General features: G+C 36.7%; 1 protein-coding gene and 1 non-coding gene across 3 annotated transcripts in view; both read left to right on the forward strand.

Annotated features, from left to right (window-relative positions):
* LOC128865693 (rho guanine nucleotide exchange factor 25) overlaps window positions 1-15840 on the forward strand; it is a 113582-nt gene that overhangs the window by 66522 nt on the left and 31220 nt on the right. The gene's annotated exons all lie outside the window — the stretch shown is intronic.
* Window positions 1383-1596, forward strand: LOC128868988 (small nucleolar RNA U3). Its single transcript, XR_008455194.1, has one exon. It is a non-coding gene; the product is annotated as a small nucleolar RNA U3 (small nucleolar RNA).

The raw sequence follows: 15840 nt of genomic DNA on the forward strand, positions 1-15840 counted from the left end.
TTAATTTTAGAAAGCAAATACCGCTAAAAGATATAACAACTACAAAACTGAAATTCTTTTGAGAATAAAAAACTGGATTGGCCAGAGTGAGCACAGGGCACATAATCAGTTAACAGCACTCTCTCCTTGAACATGGAAGCTATCGTTAGAAAGAGAGCGAGAATTTTTCGCTAGCAGACAGATATGGGCTACCTATGGGTGGACTAAGCTCATGGTGATCTCAATACTTGATTAGGAAAAAGTTTTTTGTTGGGTACCAGATCTCATTTAACATATTGTTTGGCTTGTAATTAACTTACTTAACTTTTCAAAACTCATAAGTGTGATTGGCATGTCTATGTATAGGATATATGGATATTTAGAGAACAAGAGTGGCAATGCTTAGAGAAGTATGAGGTAGTCTGTGTAAATAGCCAGCATACCAGTATGCCGTAGGGGAAAGCGATATTGACTGACGAGCTCTCTTAAGGCTCTCTGACTGTACCCAATGCCGCTGATCGGGGCCGAATCGATATTTTTGTTTTGGAAAAAATTCCACTACTTGAGACTGAATTTATCATTTTTTATCACATTTATTTGTGTTTAATTCATGTAAATTTTTGGTTGGTTTAACTTAGCTCAATTACTTTTTAATACCAATTAGTTTTGCAATGCTGGGATCGAAATATTTATAAGAGTGGTGTTTATAAACAGATTTGATACCTATTCCTAAAATATTCTGGTTATATGTATAAGAAATATTTTTAGCCTGGAAAGAATCATCAAAAATTGGACAGATCGCTTAACGTAGCGGCTATTTAAATGTTGTGCTATTCCATACATAATTGCATAAACGCAGCTTCAAAAAGGCCGGAATCAATTTGATATCTCATACGATTTTTATTTGCTTTAAATTTCTTTACCTTCATTCTTATGTGGTCACTCAACTTTTCTCAATACGTTGGCAAAAGTTAATCCATTTTCAAAACTGTATTTAATCATTTCCATTTACACATTTGGCCAACAAATTGTCAATCTTTTAGATTTGGGATTATAGAGGCCAAAAGCAAAAACAAAATATGTTGTTTTTGTGTTGTTTTCCCCCCTCCACTGCCACTAACTCTTCATTGAGCCTTGGCTATTAGTTACGCTGTGCGTAGCTACGTACCCAAAGACTACCGCACACACTTGTACGGGCTTGTATGTGTGTAAATATTTCTACCTACCCAAGCATTTAGCCAGCAACACAGATAACATCGCTCATTTTTGCATTTGTTTATATTCTTTTGTTTAAACAATAATCTTTTTCTTTGCCTTCTTCACCTGGCAGTTTTCGCCTTTCACTTCTCATCCACTTTATGTGGTTTTCAGTTGAAATGTTGGTTTGTTGGTTGTATTGAGTTAAGACTATACTTCACAGGATCATTTCTGTAGTCAGTCTTCATTTACTTTCAATGCAAAATGAAAGATTTCTCACCCGCGATGAGGAGATATATCGTTTTATCTGGTAGCGTGAGGTTTATGAACATTATTTCTAATTTTGTCCTATGGCATATTTGAGATTTTGTTTCTTCGATGATCGCTCGGTTCAAACGGATAAAACGACTTCTGAGTGGTGTTTTTTAATTAAATAAATTCCAAGGTATAAATAAACGAGAAAATTATATTTTGAAGTGTAGTAAAGTAATTGGTTAAAATTAGCCCGATTTTATGGAAGATGTGCGATTCACAATTGCCACACATTTTCAATTGGTGAACAAAATTGGTAACTTTCTTTCTTTAGTCAGTAACTTTAAAATCATAGTTGCCAATTTGGTGGTTTTAAGATATAGATTTAGTAATTTTTGAAAATAAAACGCCAAAAAATGGTTTTGGTCCCTTAAGCACGGCTCATGATCCTTTTTGAGTCATGAGCACGGTGTACAGAATGCACAGAGGATGTGGTCAACAGCAGACCGTTAATCGGCTCTCAGCGATTTTGAAGGAATCAGCTGATTGGTTGACGTAGTCGGGGTAGCGATAGCATTTTGAGACCGAGATTTATGTAGGTGATATATGAAAGAAGCAACGCAGTCGTTACCCATTTTACAGCAGACCGTTAATCGGCTCTCAGCGATTTTGAAGGAATCAGCTGATTGGTTGACGTAGTCGGGGTAGCGATAGCATTTTGAGACCGAGATTTATGTAGGTGATATATGAAAGAAGCAACGCAGTCGTTACCCATTTTACAGCAGACCGTTAATCGGCTCTCAGCGATTTTGAAGGGATCAGCTGATTGGTTGACGTAGTCGGGGTAGCGATAGCATTTTGAGACCGAGATTTATGTAGGTGATATACGAAAGAAGCAACGCAGTCGTTACCCACTTTACAGCAGACCGTTAATCGGCTCTCAGCAATTTTGAAGGGATCAGCTGATTGGTTGACGTAGTCGGGGTAATGATAGTGAAATGAGCGCGTAGGTTCTACTACCAAGTTCTCGATGACGTGGGAGTCGAAGTTACTCTCACAATTTTGCTTTGAAATCGAAAAATTCAATTCGTTAATTAATAATGGCCAACTACTTTTTATGAGGTAAAGCAATTATTTTCTACGAATTTCGATTGTATAGCTAAAAATTGAACGCTTGTCACCTCCGTGCACGGAAATTAGCATTTCAAAAATCGATTAGAAATCCAGCTTACACGAAATTTTTGCACTCAATGCGAAATAGCAACTATAATAACAGCAATAACTCGCCGAATCGGCATTCAAATCAATTTTAGCGGCAAAAGTCACGTTGACGAAAATTGTGTAGCACACCTTTACACATACATACATACATACATATGTACATAATATTATGTATAATACATGCACCGCTATGTACTTAAATGTTCACCTACCTGCATATTTACACTGAAACTTGAGGAATGTGTACAAAGCCAATAGACGCTCAAAAATAACCGCCACGCTACGCTTGCTGCCAAGCCAAAACAACTCGAAGCGTAGTGCAATGACAACAGGCAAACAAGCAAACACGTTGTAGTTAATGATGATGGAGTGTGTAGATACTTACACACATACATATATATGTATTGTAGATATGTATATTCTCGAAAAACGCTTTGGGTTAGATGACGTCACTTTAGTTGATAATCGTAGAGCGGTTGACTGGCTCCGCATTGTTCGGTTGGTTGGCTGGCGCGCGTGCAAAGCTACCGCCACGAAATGGAAGAATGTGAGAAAGGCATGAAATCAAACAATGGATTTAAATACATAATAAAAAAGCACACACTTAAGTAGGCACTCAAGAAAATGTACGAACTGAGCAAATTGTACTTGAAAATATATTTCCTTTTGAGGAAAAAATATTTAATAAATCAACAGAAAAAATTGGCTAGTGTTTGCGCTTACCGAAATACGGAGTGCTAAGCAGAAGACATTTTTTTTTTTTTCAATAAATTAATATGCACATGAGCTCTGTATACAGTGTTGTGCAAATAAATAGGTGTACACCTGTTGTTGTTGTTGTTGTTGAAGTGGTTGAATATTTCCACTTAAATACTCCTAATTAGTGACCAGCACCGTTTTGCTACCTCTGCCTCGTGGGATGATGTCTTTTTTTTTTGTCTGTTTCCAAGTCAGATCCATTTAGTGAGGTCCAACTATAACAGCAAATCCTTTATCTCGATGTCTGAGATCTCCTTAATTTCCTTTAGGAAAAGCTTACCGAAGGAGCGGAGTCGTGCCCTAGCTAACCGCGGACATTCACATAAATAGTGGACAAGACTTTCCTTCGCCCCTTCCGCTTGACAGCTTCTGCAAATGGGATTTAAGGGGAGGTTGAGTCTGGCTGCATGCTTCCCTACTTTCCAATGACCTGTAAAGGTTGCAGTGATGCGTAAAATGTTTGGCCGAGAACACCCTAACAGGTGATTCGTCCTTTGGATTTTGTATGACGGTCATGTGTTGTTTGTTGTAATGCATGTAAATATTTGCTTCCATCTTCTTTCGGCTAAAGCAAGATAGTGTGAAGCAGTGGATTCTTTTAATGTGCTCAGTGGGCTGGAGACTGCCACCGCCTCTGCTAAGTCTAGTGTCGAACCTTTTCTTGCTAGCTCATCCGCTATTTCATTACCCCGTATGTTCCTATGACCGGGAACCCATATCAGAGTGATTTCAAGCCAATGACAAAGCAATTCCAGCTCCTCTCTACACTGTAAGACCAATTTGGATGAAATGGAGTTGGAGTCTAAGGCCTTTATAGCTGCTTGACTGTCTGAGAAGATAGCTACTCTTGCACCAACTCTCTGGTAGAGTTTTCGTGATTTGCATGCTTCTCTGATCGTTAAAAGTTCTGCCTGGAACACGCTGATATAGTCAGGAAGACGAATTGACTGGGATAGGTTGAGTGGCTCCGAATGGAAGCCAGCTCCAATATCACAGTTCATCTCAGAACCATCGGTATAGATTTCGATATCGTATCTTCCAATCACCTTCCCTTTGCTCCATTCCGCTCTCGGTGGAAAACGTACCGTAAAGTCTTTCTTGAAGTTAAGTTCGGGGACTGTGTAGTCTGATCTGTTTTTGAGCAGCGAGGGTCCCTGTAGGAGGATCTTACTGTGATTGTACGACCTCGTTGTCCAGCTTCCTATGTCTCTGAGTCTCACCGCGCTGCAAGTAGCTATTGTTTTAATGTGCAAACCTATTCTCTATTTAAAACGGCGCTTATTTTTCAACCAACCTCTTACAATACAGCTCAGCTTTATAATGCCGATAAACAAATTTTCCTTTTCAGGAAACTTAAAAAATTCTTTAGTCGAGTTAAATATAAGGCGTTTTGAGCCTGTTATGTTCTACTCTCTTGACGAAAAATTTGCATGTGAAAGCAACAACAAAGTTATCGATCAAGGTTCGCTGCTAGCGGTATAGCTCATTACTTTAAATGTTGCCAACTCTCTTTTCTGTTATTAGGCAAGCCGCATCAGAGTGTGTGAAAGATATTACTAAACATAACAGATTTCCCCTCACTTGGCTCTAAGGTTAAAAGGGCATCATCTTCCTTCCTTTAACTGTCCCAAGAAATGGGAACGAAAAATAAAAAAAAATGTGTACACCCTGTAAAGGAATTTATATGTACATATAGTACCTATATACCTCAGATAAACTAAGTAGGTCCAATATGAAAGAAATTAGTTATCGTCTTCTCAGTAACTGTACCACTCCTGTAAAACGCATTTGGGGACTTACAGAGCTAAACGTGCTAAAGAAAAACTATTGTACAATCGGAAATCGTTGAAGCGTCGCTTACTGAACTTTCGAATGAATTTAAAAATTATTTGGATAACAAAAAAACATTAACCCAATAAAATATGCGCGAGGCGATGTTAAAACTGTTACAAATCGAGGATTCCAATACAATTCAGGAGTATTCGAGTCTGGTGCAGCGTAACGTTAAATTGCGAAAATATGGAGGCGAATATATTCTTAAGGAGAGAAATTTAAATATGTTTTATGATAATTTCGTATTTGATGTCGACGTGATAAGATAAGATTTAGCTTAAGCATAGGGTCATGCGATATTCAGTTTTTAACTACTCTCAGTAGAAGTAGTAGTTATTATTGTTCTAGCAGCAGTGATAAATCTTACCATAAGGTTTCGTCTTCTTCTTATTCTTTTATTATAGGTTTTCACCTGTTTTTCTTCACATAATAACATAATTATAAATTACAAAGTATTATTAAAATTCAAAATGACGAAATGTTATTGTCCTTCCGCTGATGTCGAAATCCAGCTTTCGCGCCATCTCTTTGGTGGTCCTCCAGGTCCGCGCTTTCCATATGGTATATAGTCCCTCGCTATTCGGATAATTCTGTCGTTACAAGCTCTAGAAATGTGATCATTCCAAGCTCGTCTTCTTGTTCTTATAATCTTCACTACGACATTAACGCCAGTTTCGTCACGAATGACATCGTTTCTAATTCAGTCAAGAGGTGTTTTTCCTACGATGGATCGTAGAACTTGCATTTCAGTTGTACGCAGTAGCTGTTTGGTTTTTGCATTTTCAGCTCGTGCTTCGGTTCCATAGGTCAGGATTGGTCTTATTACAGTCTTGTATATACGCGTCTTGCTTTCAGTGGTCATATATTTGTTCCACCATACCAACATCCCTAATGCAACCTGCAATATGTGCGCCCTGCATACATCTCTCTCTGACTTCCTTAATAATGTCGCGGTCGAATTGGCTATTCGAAGTAAACCATTGGCCAAATTTATTGACACTGACAAATCTTAGACAGTGATAGAACGGAATTTTTTATTTTACTCCTTTTCAAACGGTATCCCGTGATTTGTTGTTGTTATATGATATTAGTGTGCTTCTATGTTGGTTGCGCTCTCTATAGCGGGTGCTGTTGGTTGGTTTAAGTGGTGATTCTTCCAGAATCCAACTAGCGCTTCCGCACCGTTTTGTTGCCACATCCTCGTTACCGAATTGTTTGCCAGTTATTTTCAGCATGACTATATCCAGTCTGTGCCGTTCAGGAACCTTATCAGGTTGTTAACATCTAAGCCAGACAGCTGTTCCAGACTCTCGCGGTTTACCCAGGGTTAACATTCTGTCCTTCCATAGGGCAGGGCATACACAGAGGAAATGGAAGATTGTTTCCTTTTTCCCTGGTTGTTTACAACTGTGAGAGTATGTGTTGTGAGGGATGCCCATTTTGGCTGCTTGTTCTCCCACAGACCAAAAGCCAGTTATGACCGCCGTTAGTCCCCAAGCGTCCCGTCGTTTCATGTTTAACAATATTGACGATTGCTTAAGGTTGTAGGTGGGTCATAACGTTCTGCTAATTTTGCATTTCGTCTGGTCTCTCCATCTACAATCTACGATTCGAAGGTATTTTAGGGAAATTGCATTCTTAACTGCACCAAATGGTGTGAATACCGATTCTGCAAGAGCGTTATTCATGGCAGATCCCCTTCTTGCCAATTCATCCGCCTTTTCATTACCTTCGATGCTCCGATGTCCCGGGACCCAAATTAAGGTTACTCTATGGTTTTCGCTCAAGGTGGTAAGGCTAGTCCTGCTTTGTTCCACTACTTTAGAGGTTGTTGTAGCTGAACCCAGTGCCTGGATTGCAGCTTGGCTATCCGAAAAAATAGCAATATTGCCCTTAAAAGAGGGATCTGCGATTAGTCGCCTACTAGCTTCCCTAATTGCCAGTACTCTCGCCTGAAAGACACTGCAAGCATTAGGGAGACGCACAGATCTTTCAATTTGAACTCTATGAGATTATACGCCAGCTCCAACACCACAATCCATTTTACTGCCATCTGTATAGACTGTAGTTTGGAACTTGTTTAGTGAGAATCCATTCTTTCCATTCTTTCCGAGATGGAAAGAGAGTAACAAAACTTCTACTGAATGTTACCGTCGGGACGATGTAGTCAGTCCTTTTCGAGGTATACTGGGTTTGTCGCAGTAATAGACTGGCATGGCCATGAGCTTTTTCCTTCCAGCAACCGGCTTCATTTAACCTAAATGCACTCATTGTTGCCATCTTCTTGATATGTAGATCTACCGGAATAACGTGTGTCAGAGCGTTCAGGGCCTCCCTCGGACATGGTCTGATTGCACCGACTGTTATTGCACAGGCTGATCTTTGTATTCTGCCAAGTAATTTGATGTTGTATTCTCTCTCTATAGCTTTCCACCAAACTATCGAGCCATACGTTAAAATTGGTCGTATAACCGCCTTATACTTGGGTTGAAGACACCACCTTCTTCCTAGCATACGTTTACAGGCATATAAAGCAATTTCTGCTTTCTTTACCCGTTCTTTAATGTTTAATTTCCAGCGGTTCATGTAGTAACAAATTGCAGCTCTTTTAGCCGTTTGGAATGCTGAGCTAATACTTTCTAATGTTTGGCATTTATTTTGTACATTTTGTATAGAAGGTAAAAACGTAAATAAAAATAATGAAGTTTTTTGTAAATATTTTCCAAGGCGCATTCATTAAAGGTGGTGGCACTAGACGAACAACAATGCTCTGTACGCTTGATTGTCAAAGCAAAGTATTGAGAAACTAGAAAACAAATAATGAATTCGCCTTGTTCACAAAGAAATATTAATTTTTTTTTATTTGAGCTTCCTAAAATTTATAAGTTTGAGCAGCTTTGTTATTAGCTATTCCACTTCATTGCGTACACACGTTTATAGGCTTATATCTGGTTTTAGTTTGAAAGTGATAAATAAATCTCAAAGAAACTTTGCATATTTTCTCAACTTTTATGAATCAATCAGAATTTATTAACAAATTAACTAAAATTACATAACACAAAATGCAAATATTCTTCGTAGATTTTCACGTTGAAAAAAAAAATACATTCAGGAATGTAAACAAATTATTTAAAGCATTTTTTGATTGATATTCTTAACATTTCGGATGATTTTATCTGTTCCCCCATTAAGTTTTTATTACTTTTTTCAGTGCGAAACTGTGAATAAAAATATCCATGAGGAAATGTAGAGATCTAAATTGCTTAATCAGGCGCTTGTGAAGAACTTTTGCAAGAGTTAAACTTCTGACACTAATAAAATTAAAAATAAATAAAGGAGAACGAAATTCTGTAGAGACGCTGTAGAAGCAATTAACATTTTTACGGACATTTGTGTGCAAAGTTTAACATTTCTGTTATAAAAATGGTAAGAATTTGTTGTAGTCCATGACTACAAATCCACTACTTGCACCTAGTGACCTGGAACACATGCATTTGCCTGCAGAACCACTACAACTGCGCAGGCATTCATCAGTTATTACATTTATTGTGAGATTTTATGGTTAGTTTTTTATAGCTGTGCCAATTAATATTTTTTGCCGCCATAATTATTCGCAGTCGAATTTGGTGCGATTTGCTTAATGAATATGCAGAACAAACACCCTACAGTGAAAAGTCAAGCTATTCAGCAAACTTTCTAGTTCATGATGTGGTGTTTGGTGGAAGAAGTCATACTAGTCCGTGCGTGACTAGAATTCTACGAGTAATAGTTGCAAAATGACCAATTAGACAAAAAAATATATGCTTCGATTACGTTTTATTTTTATTTTTTTCCTGTTGTGTTTTTAAACTGCAATATTATTATTATTTATTCAAAATTACAGATTTTTGTTTGAGGTTGCTTTTATTTAGTTCTTAAATAAAGATGATTTTGAAGTATAAAATTTTGAAAAATGAAATCATGTCAAGTTGAGCAACAAATTTAAACCACGAACAATTTTTTTTTTAATTTTAAATCCTACAAACACTTGTGAAACGTCGATTTATAAATTTTTATTTAATTTTTCAACTGGCCGTAAAGTAGTGATTTTCGTCTTAAATTGGACTAGGCCTTTTTTCGTCTCTTACGAACTAGTTCATCATTCGTTTTTTTAATCTTTTTTTTAATTTTTAATTCCCAAAAACACATTCGAATGATTTTTGGTTTGAAAAATTTTTATTCACTTTTTCAACTAGTCCCAAACTGGTGATATTCGTCTAAAATTCGTTTAGACCTTTTTTCGGCTTTAACGAACTAGTTCATCTTTAATTTTTTTAATAATTAATTTTTTTTTTTTAATTTCCATCATTCATTTTTTTAATCATTTCGTTTTTTTGAAATTCCATTATTCATTTTTTTAATTTCCATCATTCATTTTTTTACTCATTTTTTTTTTTTTAATTTCCATCATTCATTTTTTTAATGATTTTTCTTTTAATTTTTAATTCCCAAAAACATTTTTGAAACGCTGATTTTTTAATTTTTATTCACTTTTTCAATTAGTCGTAAAGTAGTGATTTTCGTCTCAAATTGGTCCAGACCTTTTTTGTCTTTTACGAACTAGTTCATGATTCATTTTTTAATCAAATTTTTTTTTAGTTTTAATTCCCAAAAACACTTTTGAAACGTTGATTTATAAATTTTTATTCACTTTTTCAACTAGTCCCAAACTGGTGATACTCGTCTAAAATTGGTTTAGACCTTTTTTCGGCTTTAACTAACTAGTTCATCTTTCATTTTTTTAAACATTTTTTTTTTTAATTTTTAATTCCCAAAAATACTTTTACGCGTTGGCTTATAAGCTTTTTATCCAATTTTTCAACTAGAAAGTAAAGTGGTGATTTTAGTCTTAAATTGGACTAGACCTTTTTTCGTCTTTTACGAACTAGTTCATGATTAATTTTTTTAATCATTTGTTTTTAATTTTTATTTCCCAAAAAGACTTTTGACGCGTTGATTTATAAGCTTTTTATCCCATTTTCCAACTAGTCGTAAAGTAGTGATTTTCGTCACAAATTGGTCTAGACCTTTTTTCGTCTTTTACGAACTAGTTCATGATTAATTTTTTTAATCACTTTTTTTTAATTTTTAATTCCCAAAAAAAGTTTTGAAACGCTGTTTTATAAATTTTTATTCACTTTTTCAACTAGACCCAAACTGGTGGTTTTCGTCTCAAATTTGACTAGATCATTTTTTGTCTCTCACGAAGTAGTTCTTCATTAATTTGTTTATTCATATAAATTTAGTCCATAAAACACGTTTCTTACAGCTTATGGGCAAAAAAAAGTTTAATACTAAAAGCACTAAAAATTAGTTACAAAAACTTGGAAAATGTAAGAGATTAGAATAATAGGTCTATTTATAAGTTCGTGCGGTTTTACAACAGATGGCGTAACTTGATTATTATTCCATCGATCCACATTTCCAAACATTCATTGGAGAGCTACTGTCGTAAGGCACAAACGTCAGTATAAGTTTTTTATTTGAAGCGTAAACAACAATATTTTTACCACACTTGAAAATGTCGAATTTCGTGCCAAATAATGTGTTTTTGCGGGGAATTCTTCTTCATTATTTTAATATGAAGAAAAAAGCAGCCGAAAGTCATCGTATCTTGGTGGAAGTTTATGGTGAGCATGCTCTATCTGAGCGAACGTGCCAGAAGTGGTTTGCACGCTTTAAAAGTGGTGATTTTGGCTTGGAAGACGAAGAACGCGAGGGTGCGCCGCCAAAGTTCATGGATACCGAATTGGAGGAATTGCTCGATCAAGATCCGGCTCAAACGCAAGAAGAGGTTGCAAAAACTTTGGGAGTTGATCAATCAACCATTTCCAAACGTTTAAAAGCCATGGGAATGATCCGAAAGGTAGGCCATTGGGTGCCGTATGAATTGAAGCCAAGAGACGTTGAACGCCGTTTTATGGCATGCGAACAACTGCTTCAACGGCACAAAAGAAAGGGTTTTTTGCATCGAATTGTGACTGGCGATGAAAAGTGGGTCCATTACGACAATCCAAAACGTCGGGCAACGTATGGATACCCTGGCCATGCTTCAACATCGACGTCGGCGCAGAATATTCATGGCCTGAAGGTTATGCTGTGTATCTGGTGGGACCAGCTGGGTGTTGTGTATTATGAGCTACTGAAACCGAATGAAACGATTACGGGGGATGTCTACCGACGACAATTGATGCGTTTGAGCCGAGCACTGCGAGAAAAACGGCCGCAATACGCCGATAGACACGACAAAGTTATTTTGCAACATGACAATGCTCGGCCACATGTTGCACAAGTGGTCAAAACATACTTAGAAACGCTCAAATGGGATGTCCTACCCCACCCGCTGTATAGTCCAGACCTTGCGCCATCCGATTACTATCTCTTCCGATCGATGCAACATGGCCTGGCTGACCAGCACTTCCGTAATTACGATGAAGTCAAAAACTGGATCGATTCGTGGATTGCGGCAAAACCGACCGAATTTTTCACAAAGGGAATCCGTGAATTGCCAGAAAGATGGGAAAAAGTAGTAGTAAGCGATGGACAATATTTTGAATATTAAATTTGTAACCATTTTACGTCAATAAAGTTTCAAATTTCGAAAAAACACCGCACGAACTTATTCATAGTCCTATTAAAGAGTTTAAAGTATTAGCAAATTCATATTTCTCCAAAGAAACATCAATTCATATAGAACCCGAGATCATTAAGTGTTGTATTGCTGATGTAGACGCTAAGCAACTCGTTGATTCGTATACGAGTGATGGAAACAGTGGCAACTAACATTTCGTAGGGCATTGCCGTGTTAAAAATACCAGTTGCTAGCATTGAAAAAAGATAGATGACAAATTACTTCTGCTGCTTCAGTTCAGAGCCAGCTGGTTTAACTGCAGGGCATAAAAACATGCATATCGATACGTTACACATAAAGGCGTTTCGGTAATTGATAGCGTTGGACTTTGCAATGCCAGCGAAACAGTGTTTTATGACATTAACATACATATGAACACACACATACATACGTACGTACATATATTATATGTGTAAATATTCACTTTCGCTCGATCATATCACATAATTAGCAACTTCAAATCTGTGTGGGCTGCGTGGCTTACTAACCGAGGAGCGCCAGCTTTATTCGATAGTAATTGCACACTGATAATAAAGATATTTTGCTAATTCTATACAGCATACAGCCCTAAGCGGCGATAAATACGTTTTGATATCAATATAAAAATAACTAAAGCCAAAATATGCAATTTTTTGTCACGTTTAACTGATTTTTATCTTTTCATGGAAAAACCGCGCCACGCCTGAGATGTGGTAATTAGAGTCAATTAAATCCTTAATATTACAGACTGAAATTTTTCGTGCATTTATTTTGCCGCTTTTAGTATTATTTTTATTTTTACTGTTTATGTATGAATGTGTATGTGCATACACTTATTCAAATTGGCTGCCTGCCTCCCACATAAAGTTGTGTTTATAACAAACCAGCTGGCTAAAATTTCAGCTGGCTTTCAATTTGTTTGTGAATTGAATGACGACAGCTTATGACCTCTCAAATTACTTGAGCAGAAATGGAATCTCAATTTTCGTTAAGAGCAATAAAATTCAAAATTATTAAACAAATAAAAAGCTTAAAAGCAAGTCATAATAAAAAAGCTATAAAAGAGTATTTGGGTACGGCGGCAATAGGAATTCACCCAATGCAACTATTTTATATGCGCAAGGCGGTCTTTTGTCAACTCAATTAAGGCCTTGTACCTCTTCTCTAACTAAATTATGTTAGAGGTGTGAATTTATTCACTAATAACACCATAGTTTGTTGTTCCTCTGGCAGTCAGTTCTACGTTACCGAAACGAGCCGGATTCACTAAATACATACTTATATATCCGGCCAAGAACGTCGCTCCAGCAACATTCCCCGTACATGTGCGGGGAATGTTTATGCTGCCACAACAACAACAACAACCGAATGTTTTTCTAAGTGGGGTGAATAGATGAAATAACTGGCATAAATAAGCAGTTGCCAAAAATCACATTGTATTGAAGGACTTAGTGAGTGTTCGTAGGACCGCGCAGAGTTTGAAATTGCTCCGTTACTTCTTAGTTTTCAATTTTTGCTCTCGCTACTACACTGAACAGATCAGTACTGGAACAAGCATTGCAGAACGCGGGATCTGCTCCAAGCTACGTTTCGTTATTACTTGTCGCTCAAAGTAATAGTAAAACAATATTTTCAGTACTCTCTGTAGAGGGGAGTAGCAAAAACTTGCAATCGGCCGGAGCGCTACTTGTGAAATTATTCACGTGTTCGCCAGCTACCGTTACTACTCTCACTTCTGTTACGCTTTTGTTTTTTTCTTTTTTCTTAATTTCTCCCGATCTAACGTATTTAAAGAAATGTAATGGTGCAGTTTTGTTTTAAGTCGAATTATTTAAAAAATGTAAAAAAAAAGTTATTTTCAGTATTTACTTTAAAAGTTATTCACTAAAAACCAAAAAAATGCACTGATAAAAGTGTACATACGTTATATTAAGACACTTATTTTGCTCTTCTTTTCTGCGAATACTTAACTGTAAAGTACCGTTTGTTTTATTTTGTGGTTCTACTTTGCATTCTTCTTAAAATTTATGGCATTCTGTGTTACGATCGGAATAATGTCGCTCCGCAAAAAAATCTGTACTTATTTGAGAAAATTAGTTGTTGATTACAGAAGTAATAAGAAATCCTTTGGTTGAATAGCTGATGTATTGCATTTAAGCAAGTCTACGGTACAAACTATTTGTAAAAACTTTGAAACATCCAATTCTCTGGAGAGTAAGCCGCATAGTGGCCGGCCCAAGAAGCTCAGCCGGATGATGTATCCTTTATTCGCAAAGCAGTGAATCACAATCCAAAAATATATGCTACTGATTTGGCACAGGAGGTAGCCGAGAGGTATCAAATTGTTGTCCACCCACGTACAATAAGCAGGGCCCTTAATAATAATGGTTACAGCTGAAGAACTCCTCGCAAGAAGCCCCTTATAAGCGAGAAAAATCGAAAGCTTCGTCTGGAGTTTGCAAAAAAGCACCTTAATAAGGCAATAGAATTTTGGAAATTAGTTTTATTCACTGATGAGACCAAATACAACATATTTGGATATGACGGCAAAGCCAAAGTTTGGAGTAAACCAAACACTGCCATTGATCCTAGAAATCTGATCCGACTGTAAAGCATGGTGGTGGCAGTGTCATGGTTTGGGGAGCAATTGCAGCCACAGGAGTTGGAAACCTCGTTTTCATTCAAGGAAATATGAATCGCTTCCAATACAAGACCATTTTGGAAAAAAACCTGATGCTATCCGTGGACAAACTAGGCCTAGGCTCGAGCTGGATCTTCCAGCAAGATAATGACCCGAAGCATACTGCGCAAATCGTCAAGGACTAGCTGCTGTATTATACTCCACGGCAACTATATTCACCTCCACAAAGCCCGAACTTAAACATTATTGAGCAAGTTTGGGAAATTTTGGAGCGAAAGATTCGGAAGCACTCTATTGCTAGCGCTCCAATCCTCAAAGAGAAGCTGCTGGAGGAGTGGCAGAATATATCGGTGGAGGAGCTTGAAAACTTAGCAGCTTCAATGCCCGGACGTTTGCAAGCAGTCATCGATGCTGGTGGTGGCCCAACAAAATATTAATTTCCACAATTATTTTCTAAGTTCGTATGTACACTTTTGTCAGTGCCTTTTTTGGTATTTCGTGAATAAAATAAATACTGAAAATAATTTTTTTCTTTTACATTTGTTAAATAATTAGACTTAAAACAAAACTGCATCATGATATTTATTTCTTTTAAATGCTTTAGATCGGGAGAAATTAAGAAAAAAGGGGTCGTACGGAGAGTTTTGTTCGCAACTGTATGTAAAAAAAAATTTCCGATATGATGCACTAATCTATTGATATTTTGACTATTTTTTTAACGATTTATTTATTTATATGTATGTATGTACATATCTAAAATTTGGAATATGGCATTTAGAATATTATATTCTACGTCAAATCATAAATCATTATGTAAAAATATGTAAAAACGCAAACAAACAGAGTTTGTTTCAGTTTTATTTGAAATTTTTTTTATTTAAATATTGAGTAAGCAGCAACGGTGTGCAAACAAGCTGGATATTTCCAGGAATACATATCACACATCAAGTCATTAATATTTATTTACTACAAATAAAGGTTCCCTTTTAGAACACGAAAGTACAGGCAGAGAGATAGGGCCCATTTACACAGGAATACATTTGGAAAGGAAACATTTTGTTCGTTGAAGAAGGACAGACGGGGAAAAGAGAGGTTATTTTGTCTCCCGAGCTGCGCTCTTATTCGTGTTCGCAATCTTAAAGTTGGCTGCAAAAAAATAATTTCTCAGTTGCTTCATTCCTTCTCTTCTTTAACATAAGTAGTTTAAAAGTATCGCGCAGAGAAGTGGTGAATCGAAGGCGCCTATATACTAATGAACAACGACCGATAATGTCCGATTGTTTAAACAAATAACAAAAGAAGGGGTAAG

Source organism: Anastrepha ludens, chromosome 6 (assembly GCF_028408465.1).
Source record: "Anastrepha ludens isolate Willacy chromosome 6, idAnaLude1.1, whole genome shotgun sequence".
In the NCBI taxonomy this organism is placed as follows: domain Eukaryota; kingdom Metazoa; phylum Arthropoda; class Insecta; order Diptera; family Tephritidae; genus Anastrepha; species Anastrepha ludens.